This window comes from Mustela erminea, chromosome 4, assembly GCF_009829155.1.
Source record: "Mustela erminea isolate mMusErm1 chromosome 4, mMusErm1.Pri, whole genome shotgun sequence".
Taxonomy (NCBI): Eukaryota; Metazoa; Chordata; class Mammalia; order Carnivora; family Mustelidae; genus Mustela; species Mustela erminea.
This window is the reverse complement of record NC_045617.1, coordinates 26,505,182-26,524,504: the sequence shown is the minus strand read 5'-3', so window position 1 is coordinate 26,524,504 and position 19,323 is coordinate 26,505,182. Positions and strand designations below refer to the sequence as shown.

Below are 19,323 nucleotides of genomic sequence, written 5' to 3'. Positions count from 1 at the left end.
CTACAAAAAAAAAAAAAAAGAGAGAGAGAGAACTACCAGCCAGTACCCCTGATGACATAGATGTACAAATCCTCAACAAAATATTAGCAAATCACATTCAACAATACATTAAAAGGATCATTCATCACAATCAAGTGGGATTTATTCTGGGGATACAAATCAATCAACATCATATACCACATTAACAAAACAAAGGGTAAGACTCATGTAATCATCTCAGTACATGCAGAAAAAGCATTTGACAAAAATTAACATCCATTCATGATGAAAACTCTCAACAAAGTAGGTTTACAGAAAACATACCTTAATATAATAAAAGGCCACATATTAAAAACCCACAGCTAACATCATGTTCAATGGTGAACACCTGAGAAATTTTTTTTCTAAGATTAGGAACATGACAAGGATGGCCATTCTCAAACTTATTCCATAGTACTAGAATTCCTAGTTTCTTTTTTTTTTTTTTTTGAAAAGAAAGAAAGTAAAGGGGGGGGAAGAAACACAATTGGATGAATGGCCGTCAAACATTGACTCTGAAATGAAAAGCATGGAGAACAATATGGGTAGTGGTGACTCAGAGATATGGGAATATGATGGTTGGTAAAACTGTATCAAGGTCATAGACTGTTCATATGGACCTGTCAGCTTTCTTTAGTGCTTGGGCTTTCCGGATGGAGTTAAGATGACAGAGGAGTAAGGGGACCCTAAGTTTGTCTGGTGCCTTGAATACAACTAGATATCAAATCAGTCTGAACACCTGTGAAATCAAATGGAGACCTGAGAAAGGAAATGCTTCAATTCTACAAGTAGAAAAGCAACCATTTTTTGGAAGGTAGGAAGTATGGAGACTTGAATCTGGGGTGACATATCTGAGAGTATGATGGAGGGGAAGGAGCTTGCTTAAGGAGGCTACTGCAAAATACTATAAGCAGTAGAGCACAAAATTGAAACTTTTAGGAGTCTACTACAGTGGAGTACATCCCTGGCTTAAAGGTATTCAGGTGACATAGTAGGACAGAATCACAGGTAGGGACAGCATGGTCTCAGGACCCCTGGAGTTGCAGGAAGAATGGGGGTGTTGAGTATGGCAGAGGTCCCAGCACTGGAGCAGAGAAGTGGGCTCCAAACAGTGAGTCTAGGTGCTGACTTTCTGCACGGTGTTGCCATAAACCACGAACCGTGACACTATTGGGTGACCGCTCTCTAGGCAGGGGTCCAGCAAAAGGCAGAAGTGTGGTGAGTTCCCCCTCCCCCTCCAGCACGGGTCTGTGCTGCAGGAGTCTATAAAGTTTGTAGATTCAAAATGGGGTCACATGCCCGAGATCAAAATGCTCAGCCACAGACTGGGTGAACACAGAGCTGGGAGGGAAACTGAGGAGACAAGAGTGATTGACTGCCTTTATGTGAGGGCTCACTGAAGAGTGGAGGATGAGAACTTTTCAGTTCCAGGGCTAGAGAGCCAGGTGCCACCATATTCATCCCACCCATAGTGCTGAAAACCTTCAGGGAGCAAAACAGCACCACATAGTGCAAGCCGGAGCCACTTACACAGAGCCTGGACCCCTGGCAAGGGGGATGGAATACTGCCCAGGCAAAGACACCTGAGAATCAGTGCAGCAGGCCCCTCCCCCAGAAGACCAGCAGGAACAACCGGCTTGCTCCAAATTTATGGATCATAGAGGGCTGCAACACTTCAGCTCTTGGGAAAACAATATGTAGCATTTTCTTTTCTTTAGTGTTTCAGTATTTTCTTAGTTATTATTTTTTCAACTCCTTATTCATTCTTTTTAAATTTTCACTTTTATATATACATTATATAGATGTTTTATTTTTGTTGCTTTTCATTTGTATTTTATTTCATTTTCTTTTTATATGTATATGTTTTTCTTTCTTATTTTGAGATCTAGTTTCTTTTAACAAGCAGACTAAAACACATCCAGGAACTAGTTTTTTGTTTTGCTTTGTTTTGTTTCTTGTTTGTTTTTTTTTTCTTGTTCTGTTTTTTGTTTTTTTCTGTTGTCACTGTTGTTTTTGTTGCTTATTCTTTTTCTTTATTCTATTCTTTACTGGACAACATGGTGAGATGGAGAAATTCACACCAAAAGAGAGAATAGGAGGTAGTACTCACTTCCAGAGGCTTAATCAATAGGATATAAGTAAGGTGTCTGAACTAGAATTTAAAACAACAATCATAAAGATTATATATTATATATTTATAAAGATTATAAACATAGATATAATAGCTGGGCTTGAAAAAAGCATAGAATCCCTTACTGTAGAAATAAAAGAACTAAAATCCAGTGAGACTGAAATAAAAAATGCTCTTACCAAGATGCAGTCCCAAATGGAGTCTATAAAAATGAGGATGAACGAGGCTGAAGAGTGAGTCAGGGCAGTTGAAGACAAAATGATGGAAAAATAAGAAAGCTGAACAGTGCTTAGGCTCTGACTGTCTCATTAGCCCTAGTTAAGTATTGTGCGAATGCATAGTTTGGGTCTAAAGAAGATGGGAGGGAGTACTGGTAGAATAATACAACTTCATCATTGCTTTTGAAATATAAAGCAAATGTCTTGTGACAATGAATCAGGAGATTGGTGGTGGTGGTGGTGGTGGTGGTGTGTGTGTGTGTGTGTGTGTGTAACAGGAAGACTGCTCACTTAACGGTAGTAATAAAACCACTGGGTATAACTGTAAGAACAATAAATCAAAGGACTAGCTGTTTTTGCAGAAAGAGTTTTAGATTAGGCATCCAGATGTGTAGCACTAGTTTTCTGTCTTACCTACTTGACCTTGGACAAAACATTTTGCCCCTGTTTCATAAATTGTCCTTCATTTCAAGCCAAAATAAGGAAGTTATTCACTTTATTTCTATTTTTTTGTAGTTATCCTTAAATTTTAAAATTCATACCTGTTAATTTTTTCCAAGATTAATCAGTATCTCTACTTTGGGGGCTGGTAATGTTGATACCCAACCCAAAGGCTAATCTTCAGACTTTCCCACTAAAGTGTCAGAAATACCAGATGCTCACTTTGCCGGATCTATCTACCATCAAGGACACAGTATGAGACAGAATCATCACCCATGGGACTGAGAGGAAGCCTGCTGGTTGGGAAAGGGCTCCTGCCTAGAAATAAGAGACATATAAGGAGCAATGCTGCTATTCTTCCTCTATGCCTCTCTTCTTCCACAAGATACTCTTATGTTTGGAGCAGCCATCTCGCAATCATGAAGGGACAAGTTGGAGAACCCAACTTGAGGACTACAAATGGAAATTCAGTAAGAGCCTGGATCCTTGGAGTCATCCCTGAGCTACAGAAAAAAAACCTTGGACTGGTCTACTTTGGAATTTCCTATAACGGTCCCATTATTTAAGCCACTTTTGTTTGGATATGTTGCTTTTTCCAGCCAAAAATACTCTACATGAGGGGTGCCTGGGTGTCTCTGTGGGTTAAGCTTCTGCCTTCGGCTCAGGTCATGATCTCAGGGTCCTGGGATCGAGCCCCACATTGGGCTCTCTGATCAGCAGGGAGCCTGTTTCCCTTCCTCTCTCTCTGCCTGATTCTCTGCCTACTTGTGTTCTCTGTCAAATAAATAAATAAACTCTTAAAAAATATTCTACATGAAAAAGAGAACATTCTACATGAGATAATCCACTTCCTGAAAAATATAAGAACCTTATAAAATAGAAACAATTCAAAAGTGACTTCAACACACCTCCATTATATCTACTAATCTGCTCCCCTGTGGACCTACGACTGCTTCCCTTCTGTTACAGTGGATGACTGTCCATGTTCCCGTATGAATGCTACCCCTCCATTTGTGCATCAATGCCATCAGTTTCTGCTTACTGCAGGACATCAGTCTCCTTCCTGTCAGTTCTTTCTTCACTTCTGATTATTCTGATCATCATACAAATAGAGGGTAATATCTCCCATTCAAAACAGAACAGAACAAAACAACAAAAGTCTTTCTGCTTGACTTCATCTGCCATTGTAGTCACTCTACCGTTTCCTCACTTACCATTGCACCAGAATCCTTTGAAATATCCATCTATACCTCACATTCTCCACTTTCTCCCCTTCTGAGCCCTCTCCATTCAGGCTTTTTTCTTGGCCACTCTTCAAAGATGCTTATCAAAGTCACCAATGACTTCCATGTTACCAAATCCAATAACTAATTCTCAGTTCACATTTTTTAACCTACCAGGAACATTTGACATATCATTACTTTCTCTTTGAAACAATTTATTCATGTGACTAACTTTACCTACTTCTTCTGTCTTCCTACATACTAGGACCCCTCCTCAATCTCCTTGGAGAATTCCTTTCAACTTCCTGACCACTAAATGTTGGAGTGCCTCAGGCTCAGTATTCAGAGTTCTTCTGGTCTCCATTACCCAGGTGATTTTATTTAATTATATTCCATTACTACAATGTGCATCCCAAATATCTTGACTCAGAATGACAGCTCAGTATATCCAACTGGCTAGTAGACACCTAGGTTTGGTTGTCTAAAGGGCATTTCAAATTTATCATTGTTTAAAACTATACTCTTTATTTTCCTCTTTTAACTGCTTTTCTTGCTCCTTGTCCTCAGTAGATGGTCTGGCCAAAACCTTAGAGTCATCCTTGATGATTTTTTTCTTTTTAAAGTTTATTTTTTAATTTTTAAAAATATTTTATTTATTTATTTATTTGTGAGAGAAAGAGAGAGAGAACAAGCAGGGGGAGGGGCAGTGGGAGAGGGGGAAGCAGGCTCCCTGCTAAGCAGAGAGCCCAATATGGGGCTCAATCCCAGGACCCTGGGATTATGACCTGAGTTGAAGGCAGATGCTTAGCCAACAGAACCACACAGCCACACTGCTTTTCTTTCTTTCTTTTTTTTTAAGATTTCATTTATTAGAAGAGAGAGAAGTGGGAGAGGGGCACAAGGAGAGGGAGAGTGAGAATCCTAAGCAGACTCCCCACTGAGTGTGGAGCCTGCCTGGGGACTTGACAAGGGCCTTGATTCCACAACCCAGAGATCACTACCTGAGCTGAAATCAAGAGTCAGATGCTTAACTCACTAAGCCACCCAGGGGCCCCTGCTTCCCGCCGCCCCCCCCCCGCCCCCGCAACAGGTCAACTAGCAAATGCCTCTTGCTTCCACTTCTACTGCTGTCATCCTTATCCAAACCCCTATGACTTCTCACCCATCTCACTGCAACAGATTCTAAATCAGTTAAAGATGGTATCTGGTTATGGATAAATTGTTCACTAAAGTACTTTTTTCTTGGGCTAGAATTGTTCAGGTAGTATGGGGTACTTAATAACACGAATAAGTAATGGAGCCAGCTGGATGCAAGCTCTCTTTCCTAGCGGAGTCGCAAGGACGCGTGATGGCTTCTCTTTCCTAACCCTGTTGTTCTTCCCCGCTTTTGTGGATAAGGGCAGTAAATGTGTGGCCTCCACTTTGGTTTTCCTGAAAGATTGCTCCTAATTCTTAACAGTCCTTCACTAGGATAGGCATGTGCCCCCCCATTTTTCTTTCCACGGATACAGCACTACAGAGGATGTGCTGAAGATGGTCTTAGTTTGACCTTGATTTCTCCCCCCTTTCATAAACCTGAGGGAATCGGAAATTGCAGGGAGCAGCAGGCAGCCATAACCTGACCCTTGCTCGGCCCTTCACAGAGGAAAATACTGTGGCGCTCATTAAATATTCAGCAATCTATTCCCAGTTTAAAACAAACAGAGGTGATCTTTTCAGACCATCTAGTGGGTCTGCATTACAACTGAAGAATGACTTTCCTGCTTCATTAAACATTTAGGCTGCTTCTTGGCTTGGTGCAGCTGCCTATACTTGTGACAGCATATTGAGTGTGGCAGTGTAGACTCTCGTTTTAATGTAAGGAAACTTCCATTGTATCCTCACTGATGATCTTTGGCAAGGATGACAGGAGGAGAGACGGAAGCGTCAGAAAGACAGCTAAGTAAGAAAACAACCCAGAAAATTGCCATGTGTTCTCAAGAAACAAGTGTTAGGTCTATCTAATATGTAGGATGTTTGGTGTAATGTTATTACCATTTATTTGTTTTGAAATGCATTCTCTCTTGTTCCGTAGTTTGGATGAAAGCACAAGAGATTTCTAAGAGCTCAGCTAAACGCACGAGAGACTTCTAAAAGCTTACTTTAAACCATTCATAAACTTGTGCTAATATTCATGCTAATGATGACCTCAGATACTAAAAATTTAAGCTCTTCTAGGACCTTCAACTTGTTCCTTTGCATTTAGTGTCATTTGGCCCTCCATCAATAAAGATTTTTATTTTGCCATATTTGTCGTTTTAAGAGCCTATCTATGGGGCACCTGGGTGGCTCAGATGGCTAAGCATCTGCCTTCAGCTCAGGTCATGATCTCCAGGTTCTGGATCAAGCCCCATGTCAGGCTCCCTGCTCAGTGGGGAGTTGCTTCTCCCTCTCTCACTCCTTCTCCACCTGCTTGTGCTCTCTTTGTCTCTTTATCAAATGAATTTAAAAAAAAAAAAAAACTTAAAAAGAAAGAAAGAAAGAAAGAGCCCGTCTATAATGGTGGTCATCAACTGCTGCTTTTTAGCATGTGTTTGAATGTCCCCCAAGGAAGTGCTGAGTACACTGGGAAGTTGGAGCACCTGTGTTCCCACTGAACTAGTTACATGATAAAAATAGGAATTCCTGTGTATTTCTGAAGTGCTTTAAAGTTGTGCTTATAATTTTTTTAAATTATGAAACAACTTTGTATTTCTTCTTCTAGTCCCCCAACCAATGAAAATTTAAAAGATATTAAATGTGAACTCATTGTAAACATCAGGTTAAAAAAAAAAAAGTTTTGTTTCCTTATACTTTCTCTCTCATCTCTTGCATTTGTAGCCTCCTCCTCATGCTGCCAGAGAGCCGACTTCAAAAAGTCTTTGTAGCATAAATCCCATGGTGCTCCATATTTTACTCAAACTCCACCTTGGAACGGGGGCTTTGTATTGGTTTTAATGTAGTTTGTCATAGAAGACATTTCATGGGATAACTCTGCTGTGCTCTAATTCTTCTGTATTCTGCTGATGCCCACATATCATTTAGTATTGAAATTTCAAGCTGAATCTGACCTCAGAGGTTGTCTAATCGAACTTATTTTATAGATGTGAGTCTAAGGCCTAGATAGGCAACAAGTACAGCCCGAGGATTGTTTCAGTTCCTCAGTTTTCTCCATCTATTTTCACCCAATGGGATAGGATTTTCCTATTTGTCCTTGGACCCTCGCTTTTATGATGTTTCACTTTGCTTCCTTAACAAGACCTTTTTCAGGGCACACCTGTCTGGGTTGTACACATCTTTCTCCCTTTCTGTTGTATCTCTCCAGCGCCATCAATTTGTGCATATTTGTATGGGGGTGGAGTTTGATTCTGGACACCCAGATCTTGTAGTCTTCTGCCTTAAACACATTTGTTAAACTGAGAAGAAACCACGTATAAATAATTATAAATAATGCCCCACTTCCTCTGATGGCAGAGTCAAGAAATGTGCTGAGTCTTTGTCCTCACATCATACGGCTGGCTACAAAGTTTTCTATCCATCAGATCTCCATACTTTGTTTCTATGTGCCATCTGTAACTAACATTCAGAAAGTTGATACCAGGAAATGACTTAAGTTTTGTCCTGCTTCCTTACTTTCATGTCCAGATTCGTCATTTAGATTTTATTCTTTCTACTGAATTTTTGTGTCACAGATTTTTTCACATTCTATTTAAAGTATGTGGCAAAAAAAAAAAATAATAATAATAAATAAAGTATGTAGCAAGAGTATTTGCTGGCCTCACTCCCAAGCAGACACCTTCAGTAAAGTCCCATTTTTCCACTTTCTTTTGTGGTTTTGCATTTTGCATTGTAGACTCTTGCTTCAGATGCTCTGGGTTAAGATCCAAATGGCAAGCCAGAACAGCAAGTTTTTCATTTAGGTGGAGACATAAAAATGGCCAGAATCAGCATCCCTTTCACTATACAGAGTTGGCTAACCCTCACACACCTGGCCCCTTGACTAACACTTTTAAGACTTCAGACTCAGCAACAATTTCCTAAGCATATTACTCCTGCTGGCAGATTATAGAACAATGGAGTAAAGTACATTAGCCACATTCCAGGCCCAGAGTGGTGTACCCTGGTCATCATGATAGGGCTTTGGCAGTTCCCAGCACGTGATGTGAAGTGAGAGACTCTTGGGTATTTATTTAAGTGGATCTTTTAAAATTTCTGATGTCCTAGCAACATTTTCCAATAAATATTTGGGTTGCTTATTTACATTTTGCTTGATTTCTTCCCCCATTATATTTACCAACTTCCCTCCAATGGTGCCTTTTCTAGTTGTTGACTCCATTAACTCCTTCATTAAAAGAGTTATTTTGAATTTATCAAATACACGGCAGCTCCTGGATCCAGTATTTAGGAATGTCCATGGTCTTCAGTTTTGAGTATTCTTCCTACTCGCCTTCAGAGCGAACCCAACCCTTGCCACCTCTCTTTGTTTCATTGTGCCCTTCTGCTTCTTTGTAGACCTCTCTCTGCTTTCCATCTGGATAAAAATTCTGAGGAGAAAGAGTGTGGTCTCAAGTTTCATGGCACAAAAGCAACCTTACCTTCCACTTATCTGGTTTCCAAAGCACATGTCTGTTCTCAATCAGCCGTGTTAACACACACAGTCATGTGTGTTAGAACATCACATAGAACTGCTGCCGATTTCTATACCAACCACTGGAGTCTCCCACCCAGCTGCTAACAAAGCTTGCCGTAGAGAAGTGCCAGGTAGCCTAAGGCCCTTGCTGGTGCTTCAGTCTCCTCTTGATCAGAAGCCAATGGACATGGAACGCCTGTGTGGCTCAGTCAGTTAATTATCTTCCTTCGGCTCAGGTCATGATCCAGGGTCCTGGGATCTAGTCCCACATCTGGCTCCTTGCTCAGTGGGAAGCCTGCTTCTCCCTTTGCCTGCTACTGCTGTGCTTGTTTTCACTCACTCTTTCTCTCTCTCTCTGAGACAAACAAACAAACAAACAAACAAATAAATAAAAAAACCCTTGGAGGAGGAGGAGGGGAAGGAGGAAGAGGAGGAGGAATGGGAGGAGGAGGAGGTAGAGGAGAAGGAGAATGATGAGAAGAAGCTGCCAATGGATTTGGACCATGATGGTTGGCTCAAAGTGGTTTTATTGATGGTCATTATGAGAAGTCAGTGTCATGGAGCATTTCCCAGCACATGACTCAGGATTGCTTCTATGAGATGACATGTGAGAACTGGCCTTTAGGATCCACTCTTAGCACTTCTGTTGCATTTTGTTTTCCATTGTTTTGCAGCTAATTAAGGACTTGTTCATCTCTCCTCTTGTGCCCTCACTAGGTTGTAAATTCCAGCCACGCATGCCCTGACTTACTCATCTCCACATGCCTCCTGACTACAGCATCGGGCCCTGGGAGGAGTGGAATAAAATGTCTGCAAAAGGAATTTCATAGAACCATGACAGAGAATGTACAGCCTCTTTCAGTGCTGATCATGAATCGTTGGGGGTAGCAAAAGACCTTTCTGTAGCTGGGAGAGTTTTGAAAATCTGTTCTCAAGTTCTTAGAGCAGGGGACGCATCATCTTCTGAAAAAGGATTTAAAGGAAAGGAGACGGCGGGTTTTGATGGAGTCGTCTGAGGATATACACATGACGGAAAGGCAAGAGTTGATGTGGTAAAGCCAGAAGTCCCTGTGTTGCTTCATCCTTAGCTGTCCCCTTTCCCTGTTATCCCTCAAGTTCCCAGTCTAAGCTAATCTTTTGGGGGGAATCTTTTTAGCCTTGTTAATCAGGAGAGAGGAAACATGAAGCAGAGCGAGAAATTTACAGGAAGAGATGTGACATTCTGAAAAATGTGTGTGTGCTTTGAAATATATTCAAATACGGACATTCAAATACGGATTTGCCTTTTCTGACTGGGAGTATCTAGGTTGTGTTGAAGGAAGATTAAGAGTGTCAGAGCAGGGATGCAAAGAGAAAGATTCAACGTCCAGCCTTTGACATCTAGAAGAGGACTTCTGGGTCTGCAGAAAAGCATTTGTTTGAAAGTCAATCTTTGTGGCGAGAGAATTTCTTTAGCACCTGTCAAGAGCTGTCCTGTGGACCAGATCATTAAAAAAAAAAAAAAAAAAAGGGGCAGGGATAAAGAGAAGTAAGTATATGACAGAGGGTAGGTGGCATGTGTGAATGAGGAGAGAAAATGAGGGAACGTAGTCAGGGAGACCCAGGTGTCCTAACCACCCCTCTTTGGGCCAATGTCCAAAGTCAAGGTCAGTTGGTAGAGGCAACAGCAAAGGGCTTTGTGCCCTGAACCTCTGGATCCCTGGGAGGTTGGTAACATCCACTGGTTGGCACATGGACCATGGCACATCCCTGAAGGAGAAGTTGTCATGACAGATGGGCCCAGTGTAGCCCCCAGATCTCCACAGCCCACAGGAAGTTTATGGGGAGCCAGAGATCTCCAAGAGGCCCACTGAAGAAATTCAGAGATTTGGGGAGAACTACCTGGAGCTTGAGAGTAAGGACAAATGGCCAGCACTCTGGAACCTGGTGGCAGATGACAGAATGCTGTCCCCAGGGGGCAGGTCAATGAGCCTGTTGAGCCTCCAGAGTTACCAGTGTAGGGCATGGAGCAGAGCTTCACTGTGATTAAGGACTGGTCCCTAGAAGAAAAGTGAGAGACTAGCTAGAGGAGAAGAGCTGCCCTCGGCCAAGTCATTCCCTCCTTGAATCCATATGGGATGTATTAGTCCTTTGGGGTAAATAGTACTTTTATTCTGTGGCTGAAGAAGCTGTGGCTTCAGAAGTTGAGAGTCATTTACCCAAATGCATCCACGAGCCAGCAGCCTCAGGGCACAATTCAACCCTCAGCTCCAATGGTTCATCTAGGTGCTTACCATCACTCTTGGCTCCGTGGAAGGTTCTTATCTGTATCCCGTTTCTACCCTGAGATGTCTTGCTTTGTTGTGAAAAAGGCCCAGAATTCTTCCAAGATACATACTCCCAAGAGATAAAATGCAATGTGGCCTGGTACTGTGGTGATGACTCAATCACTGACCTTTTAATAAAAATGCTACTGTGTTCCTAAATGGAAAACGCCACACAGGATGAGACTGGCATTTGGGGAAACCCCTGATGAGTTGTCTCAGTTGATTCTATGACTCACTTATTTGGTGCTTCTTGGATTTATAGTTTATACGCCAAACTAAAGAGGAAATAGTTAAACATAGTCGAATGGAATGTTCCCACGTCATGCATTTTCCATTTTTCTCTCTGTTTTGCATACGCTCAGAGTCTGTGATAAAGACCTATTTCAGTATCTATAGTTTTCTAATTAACTAATCAGAGCAGAAAAGCCATTGTTTCATCAAGATTTTGCCATATTTTACAGTTCAAGTGTTTCTTGGGAGTTAAAAAATATATATACATTTGTCCCCAGACATAACCAACAAAGGAAGGCATGGCAAAGGAGTCAATGCTTGGCCTGAAGAGGAAGTGCACATGGTCTGACTGAGGCCACGGAAGCTTAGAGAACCAGGTAGTTATAGCCCACCATGGGCCAGTTCACGGACCCCCTGCTCCCCATCTCCTCTCTACCAGCATTTCCCCAGCTAATTTAACTGCAAAACACGTAAGCCCAGAGTGGAGGGAGGTGTATGTTGACTGTAACTAGTCTGATTAAATGCCACTTCTTTTATTCTGTTGGGAGACAAAATGGCTGCCGACTTCATCTGTTTAAATTGAACTTTAAATGTCATTGGTGTCCTATGTATTTTGCTTAAAAATGAGGCTAAGGGTTACTGTGGGGAATTATTCTGAGGCTTACATAAGTCAGACGTAGGGGTTCTGCAATGTCTTGACCCCTATTAAAAGATAATAAACTTGACATAAATAATTCCTCGCTGGGTTGTTGTTGTGTTTTTTTTTTTTGAAATTGCTTAACTTTTATTTAGATTTGAAAATATTGGGAATGACTAAAACGACATATTTAGCACTGGACTGACTGTATTTGTCTTTTGGGTGCCCACATGACATGTAACATTTCTTGCACTCCCTGACCAGGCACAGTGCCCAGCCTGGGTTTTAAAAGATGAGGAGCCGAGCTTGGCAAATGCCTGTGCTGGATACTGGCGGTTGTTGGGATCTTTAAAATAGGACAGTAAGACTTCATGTCATGATTCCCAAAAGGTTGCATCCACACCACGAGGGACTTAAATTTAATGAGTCTTAGAAAATAAAATGATCACTTGGCTTAAAAAAATTAAAGCATCCTTATCATATATGCAAATTCCACAGAACTTAGAATATACCAGGACTTCTCATTTAGCTGATTTTTTATTTAATGTAATTTTAAATAAATTAAGGTTCACAGCAGGATGGCAACCGCTATACAGAAGTTGAGAATTATAGCATTATGAATTAGGAGACTAGAGAAAAAAAGTCCCCTTTCAGATCGAACAGCATTTTGGGGTGTTAACCACTGATTCCTCAGCTGATCTCCACCTTGGAATCACCTGGAAAGCTTGTTACAGCGCAGATCCTTCTCGGAGTCAGACCCCTGCAAATTTGTATTTTGAATAAACTCCCCAGCTGATTCTGATTTGTAACAGAGATTAGCGTGTTCAGCTGCTCAGGGGATCATTTTATCACCAGTTCAACTGCAGGGCTCATTCCATTCTTTGCTGCACAGATCACCTCTGCCTGAAGGCAGTGGGAAGCCACTGAAGGATCCAAGCGGGAGGTGACCCAACCTTACCAGCTTTTTTGTTGTTGTTGTTGTTGTTGTTTTGTTTGTTTGTTTTTTAGGATTTTATTTACTTATTTGACGGAGAGAGACACAGCGAGAGAGGGAACACAAGCAGGGGGAGTGGGAGAGGGAGAAGCAGACTTCCTGCTAAGCAGGGAGCCCCATGCAGGGCTTGATCCCATGACTCTGGGATCATGATCCGAGCCAAAGGCAGACGCTTAACTACCGAGCCACCCAGGTGCCCCCTTACTTGCTTAGTTCATAGATAGAATATGAGGGGAGCCAGACTTGGATTTAGGGGGCTGGATTATGAAACGTGGTGAGGCTGCAGGGAAGTGATAATTCGAAGAGAGATTTGGTAGAAACTATGATGATTGGATTTTACAAGGAAATAACAAGACTTCTTCCAGGCTCAGGGACTAGTATAGATGGTAAGGACTTTTCATTGAGATAGGACACAAAAGAACTTTATTTGTATACATCTTTCATTATGATTTGTCTCAAGTACTTTTCCAAAAGGTAGTGTTTAAATCGTGTATCTAATTTAGGCAAAATATAACTATCTTTAGAGTAGCGAAATCTTTCAGAGGGAAAAGTAACTTTACAGTGGAACAATCCAACTGACTTCACCTTGACCACGTGATCCAGATTAATGTTACGAGGGATAAGGCATCTCCACACCATGTACCCCTGTTACGATGCAATGAGATGGGCACATCATTCCATCTGGGGTATTCTTAGCAAAAACGCATAGCCTCATTCTAGTAATGAGAAAACACCACGCAAACTAAAAATGAAGGACGTTGTACAAAATAACAAGCCAGTCTCTTCACATGTGTCAAGGGCAATGAAAGAAGAAAAAAAAGGTACCGTTATAAATGGAAGATTATGGAGACATGCCAACCAAATCAAATGTGGGACCTGGGGAAGAAGAAGGACATTTATTTATTTTTTTTTATTAATTTTTAATTTTTTATAAACATATATTTTTATCCCCAGGGGTACAGGTCTGTGAATCGCCAGGTTTACACACTTCACAGCACTCACCAAAGCATATACCCTCCCCAATGTCCATAACCCCACCCCCCTTCTCCCAACCCCCCTCCCCCCAGCAACCCTCAGTTTGTTTTGTGAGATTAAGAGTCACTTATGGTTTGTCTCCCTCCCAATCCCATCTTGTTTCATTGATTCTTCTCCTACCCACTTAAGCCCCCATGTTGCATCACCACTTCCTCATATCAGGGATAGCATATGATAGTTGTCTTTCTCTGCTTGACTTATTTCGCTAAGCATGATACACTATAGTTCCATCCATGTTGTCACAAATGGCAAGATTTCGTTTCTTTTGATGGCTGCATAGTATTCCATTGTGTATATATACCACATCTTCTTTATCCACTCATCTGTTGATGGACATCTAGGTTCTTTCCATAGTTTGGCTATTGTGGACATTGCTGCTATAAACATTCGGGTGCACGTGCCACTTCGGATCACTACGTTTGTATCTTTAGGGTAAATACCCAGTAGTGCAATTGCTGGGTCATAGGGCAGTTCTATTTTCAACATTTTGAGGAACCTCCATGCTGTTCTCCAGAGTGGTTGCACCAGCTTGCATTCCCACCAACAGTGTAGGAGGGTTCCCCTTTCTCCACATCCTCGCCAGCATCTGTCATTTCCTGACTTGTTGATTTTAGCCATTCTGACTGGTGTGAGGTGATATCTCATTGTGGTTTTGATTTGTATTTCCCTGATGCCGAGTGATATGGAGCCCTTTTTCATGTGTCTGTTGGCCATCTGGATGTCTTCTTTGCAGAAATGTCTGTTCATGTCCTCTGCCCATTTCTTGATTGGATTATTTGTTCTTTGGGTGTTGAGTTTGCTAAGTTCTTTATAGATTTTGGACACTAGTCCTTTATCTGATATGTCGTTTGCAAATACCTTCTCCCATTCTGTCAGTTGTCTTTTGATTTTGTTAACTGTTTCCTTTGCTGTGCAAAAGCTTTTGATCTTGATGAAATCCCAATAGTTCATTTTTGCCCTTGCTTCCCTTGCCTTTGGTGATGTTCCTAGGAAGATGTTGCTGCGGCTGAGGTCGAAGAGGTTGCTGCCTGTGTTCTCCTCAAGGATTTTGATGGATTCCTTTCTCACATTGAGGTCCTTCATCCATTTTGAGTCTATTTTTGTGTGTGGTGTAAGGAAATGGTCCAATTTCATTTTTCTGCATGTGGCTGTCCAATTTTCCCAACACCATTTATTGAAGAGGCTGTCTTTTTTCCATTGGACATTCTTTCCTGCTTTGTCGAAGATTAGTTGACCATAGAGTTGAGGGTCTATTTCTGGGCTCTCTATTCTGTTCCATTGATCTATGTGTCTGTTTTTGTGCCAGTACCATGCTGTCTTGATGATGACAGCTTTGTAATAGAGCTTGAAGTTTGGAATTGTGATGCCACCAACTTTGGCTTTCTTTTTCAATATCCCTTTGGCTACTCGAGGTCTTTTCTGGTTCCATATAAATTTTAGAATTATTTGTTCCATTTCTTTGAAAAAGATGGATGGTACTTTGATAGGAATTGCATTAAATGTGTAGATTGCTTTAGGTAGCATAGACATTTTCACAATATTTGTTCTTCCAATCCATGAGCATGGAACATTTTTCCATTTTTTTTGTGTCTTCCTCAATTTCTTTCATGAGTACTTTATAGTTTTCTGAGTATAGATTCTGTGCCTCTTTGGTTAGGTTTATTCCTAGGTATCTTATGGTTTGGGGTGCAGTTGTAAATGGGATTGGCTCCTTAATTTCTCTTTATTCTGTCTTGTTGTTGGTATAGAGAAGAAGGACATTTAGTGGGGAAACTGGCAAAATCTGAATACGGTGTGTAGGTTATTTAATAGTACTATAGCCTGAGATGGTTTCCAGTTTCTGATAATGATACTATCACTATGGAAGCTGTTATGATTAGGGAAATCTGAGCAAAGGGCATATGGGTTCTCTCTGTATAGTTTAGCAACTTTTCTGCACATCTAAATTACAAAGTTAAAAAATTACAAACAACAATCATTTGTGCAACACCTAAAAGTATTAGTAAAAGACAGCTTCTAAAGGGTATATGGCTTCTGTGAGAAAATCACTATGCTTCAAACAATGTGTGTTACAAAATCTATGTGAACTGGTTCTGGTTCCTGGACGTTTAATAATTTTCCTTCTTCACCAGTTTGGGCTGGTTTAGGCTGCAAAACCTCTGTATTTCTGCTGTCTTCATCCCTGCTCTCCGCTGAAGCTCCTGATCTCGTGGGACCGCTGGGGATCATGACAGGTGAGGCCACGCAACCGCACTCCAGAACTGAACCACTGAGAGCAAGAGTGAGAGGCAAACTGTCTGCGGGATTTGTTCTCTACTTTCCCCTCTGGAATCAATCACCTCTTCCCAGAACTGCCTCCCGACTCTGACCATTTTTTCCCTTGCCAAGTAAACCTGAAACCCACTTTAACCCATTTTTTTAAAAATTTTTTGATTAAATTTTTTTTTTTTTTAAATCCCTGGAAGCTTTGTTATTCACTTGGAACCAGCAAAATCAACTCAAGAAGTTCAGGAGTTAACAAGAGATGAAGCCCCTCCTAGTCCCTCCCACCCCATTCCCCTCCCTACCCCCCTCAAAGATACTGGCATTTAGCCACTACCTGGGATGAACTGGAGGGAATTTTAAGTTCTGAGGCAAGAGCAGAGCAGTGCGGAGCTAGGAGCTACAGAATTCCTGGTGTTTCTGGAGACCCACAGGTACGTGCAACTTCTTGGGGGCTAAGTTTGCCGGGAACCTTGCTCTCTGGAACTGGCCGGTTGCAGGGCCAGTGCCCAAGGGTCCCAGGAGAAATCCCACAGGGTTCACGTCCATTATTTCCCTCAGAATTGAGGGTTGTTCTGTCTTGACGCCGACTTTGTTTTCAGGTTAACCTCCATTTGACTCCCTCTTCAAAATGGCTGGAAGCTCTGGAAGCTTTGATACCAATGCCATTAATATTTTGGAACCGGAGAAGAGCATTACGATTTCATTGCCAACTCAGATGTAAGTCACCTTCTAAATCATGTATTACCATGAAGGCAGTTTGTTGACAACGCCAGGGGTGATTTGGCATTAATCACTCCCACAAAGGACCACCAGGTCATTTTCCCTTGTCCGCCAGAGAAAGTGATGGCTTTCTTAGTTCAAGCACCGTTAACGGGAGCCTGATTGCTTCTGTCGTCTCTGCCTGCCTTCAGCGGGTGCAGTAACCAGCCTGCGGGAGGCCTTGAGCTTCTCAGCAGAGAGAAGCCTGCGAAGTGGATTCAGGGCGCTATTGGCAGGACATGGTATCAGCAGTTTGGGCTTATAGGAGCAGACTCGGGAGAGAGAGAGCTGTGCCCCAAGAGGTGAACTCTGACTTAAGGACCAGTGCTCAAAATAGTCCTCCTACTCCTTCTCCTCCCAGCCGGAACCTGATAAACAAGCTTTAATCTCAATTGTTCCCTGTCACCTGCCTTTTACTTGACATTGCAACTCTCCAGGTGGCTATTCCTGGATGTTGCTTATCCAAAGATTCATTTGTTCCTTTTTATTTCGCTGCCAGAGTTAATTTTGATTTTATATTTATTTTTAAAGCTATTATTTATTTGAGAGAGAGAGGATGAGTGGGGTGGGGGGGGGGAGAGGGAGAAGCAGACTTGGGGTTTGATCCCAGGACCCTAAGATCATGACCTGAGGCAAAGGCAGACACCCAACTGACTAAGCCACCCAGGTGCCCCAATTTTTATTTTACTGAAGTATACATACCATAAAACTCACCGATTTCAAGTGTGCAACTCAAGGACTTCTCTGTAAAAGTAAAAACTTTTTTACTGGGTTGTGCATCCATTACTGTAATCCAGTTTTAGAACATTTTCATTGTCCTAATAAAATCTTTCATGCCTGTTAAGCCCCATAACCACCACACCCCAGCTCCAGGCAACCTCTTACCTATATTCTTGTGTGTTAAACAGACTTTTTTTGCATTTCCTATAAATGGAATCCTAGAGTACGTAGTCATTTGTGTCTGGCTTCTTTAACTTAGCATAATGTATTTGAGTCCATCCAGGAGGTAGTAGGTCAGTGCAATTTTTGTAATGGTGTTTTCCTACCATCCCAAGCTCCAAATAACTTAAAGAAGCTAAGACCACTTGTTCATTAAATGATCCTCATGCTTGTTTTCCTCTTCTGCTGGAGTCCGTTTTCCACCTTATTGGGTCTGACCTTGTTCCTGTCCCTGATACCCAAAGCAATCTGACTGCAGATTGCTTTGGGTAGTAGGGATATTTTAATAATATTCTTCCAGGGGCGCCTGGGTGGCTTAGTGGGTTAAGCTGCTGCCTTTGGCTCAGGTCATGATCTCAGGGTCCTGGGATCGAGCCCCGCATGGGGCTCTCTGCTCAGCAGAGAGCCTGCTTCCTCCTCTCTCTCTGCCTGCCTCTCTGCCTACTTGTGATCTCTCTCTGTTAAATAAATAAATAAAATCTTCAAAAGAAAATAATATTCTTCCAATCCACAAGTATGGAATAGCTCTTCATTTACTTGCGTTGTATTCAATTTCTTTCATCAGTGTTTTATAGTTTTCAGAGGACATTTTTTTTTTTACCACCTTAGTTATTAAGTTTATTCCTAGGATTTTTATTCTCTGCCGGAATTGAAAATGGGATTCTTTTCTTAATTTCTTGATTACTTCATTATTAGTGTACAGAAATGCTATAGATTTCTGCATACTAATTTTGTATCCTGCAACTTTACTGAACTAATTTATCAGCTATAATGTTTTTTTTGGTAGCGTCTTTAGGGTTTTCTATGCATGGTTTCATGTCATCAGCAAACAGTGACAATTTTGCTTCTTGTTTACCAGTTTGGATGACTTGTTTCTCCTGAGTGCTGCAGGTGGGACTTTCAGTTCTATGTTGAATAAAAGTGGTGAGACTGGACATCTTTGTCTTATTCCTGATCTTAGAGGAAAAAACTCTCAGTTTTTCATCATTGAGTATAATGGTAACTGTGGGTTTTCCACATTTGACTTTTATTATGTTGAAATATGATCCCACTAAACCCACTCTGTTGAGTTTTTATCACAAAAAGATGTTGTATTTTGTGAAATGCTTTTTCTTCATCTGTTGAGGTTATCATATCATTTTTATCCTTTTTTTTGTTAATGTGATGTATCATATTTTATGAATATCGACCCTCCCTTGCATTCCTGGAATTAATACTGGAGTTTGATCATGGTGGAATTGGATTATGGTAAATGTTCCTTTTAATGTATTGTTGAATATGGTTTGCTAAGATTTTGTTGAGGATTTTTACATCCATATTTGTCAGGATAATGGCCTGTAGTTCTCTTTTTTTATAATGTCTTTGTCTGGTTTTGGTATCAGAGTAATGTTGGCCTCATAGAATGAATGTGGAAATTTTCCTTCCTCTATTTTTTGGAATAGTTTGAGGAAAAATAGGTATTAATTCTTTAAAAGCTT

At 41.3% G+C, this 19,323-nt stretch overlaps 1 long non-coding RNA gene across 2 annotated transcripts in view; it reads left to right on the top strand.

Annotated features, from left to right (window-relative positions):
* The window catches only part of LOC116588176, a 98,581-nt gene extending 86,690 nt beyond the window's left edge, over positions 1-11,891 (top strand). For both annotated transcript variants that reach the window (XR_004284827.1, XR_004284826.1), the window contains 2 exons: positions 4,297-4,402; positions 9,397-11,891. This is a non-coding gene — a long non-coding RNA (uncharacterized LOC116588176). The remainder of the gene's footprint in view (positions 1-4,296; positions 4,403-9,396) is intronic.
* The last annotated feature ends 7,432 nt before the right edge of the window (positions 11,892-19,323 follow it).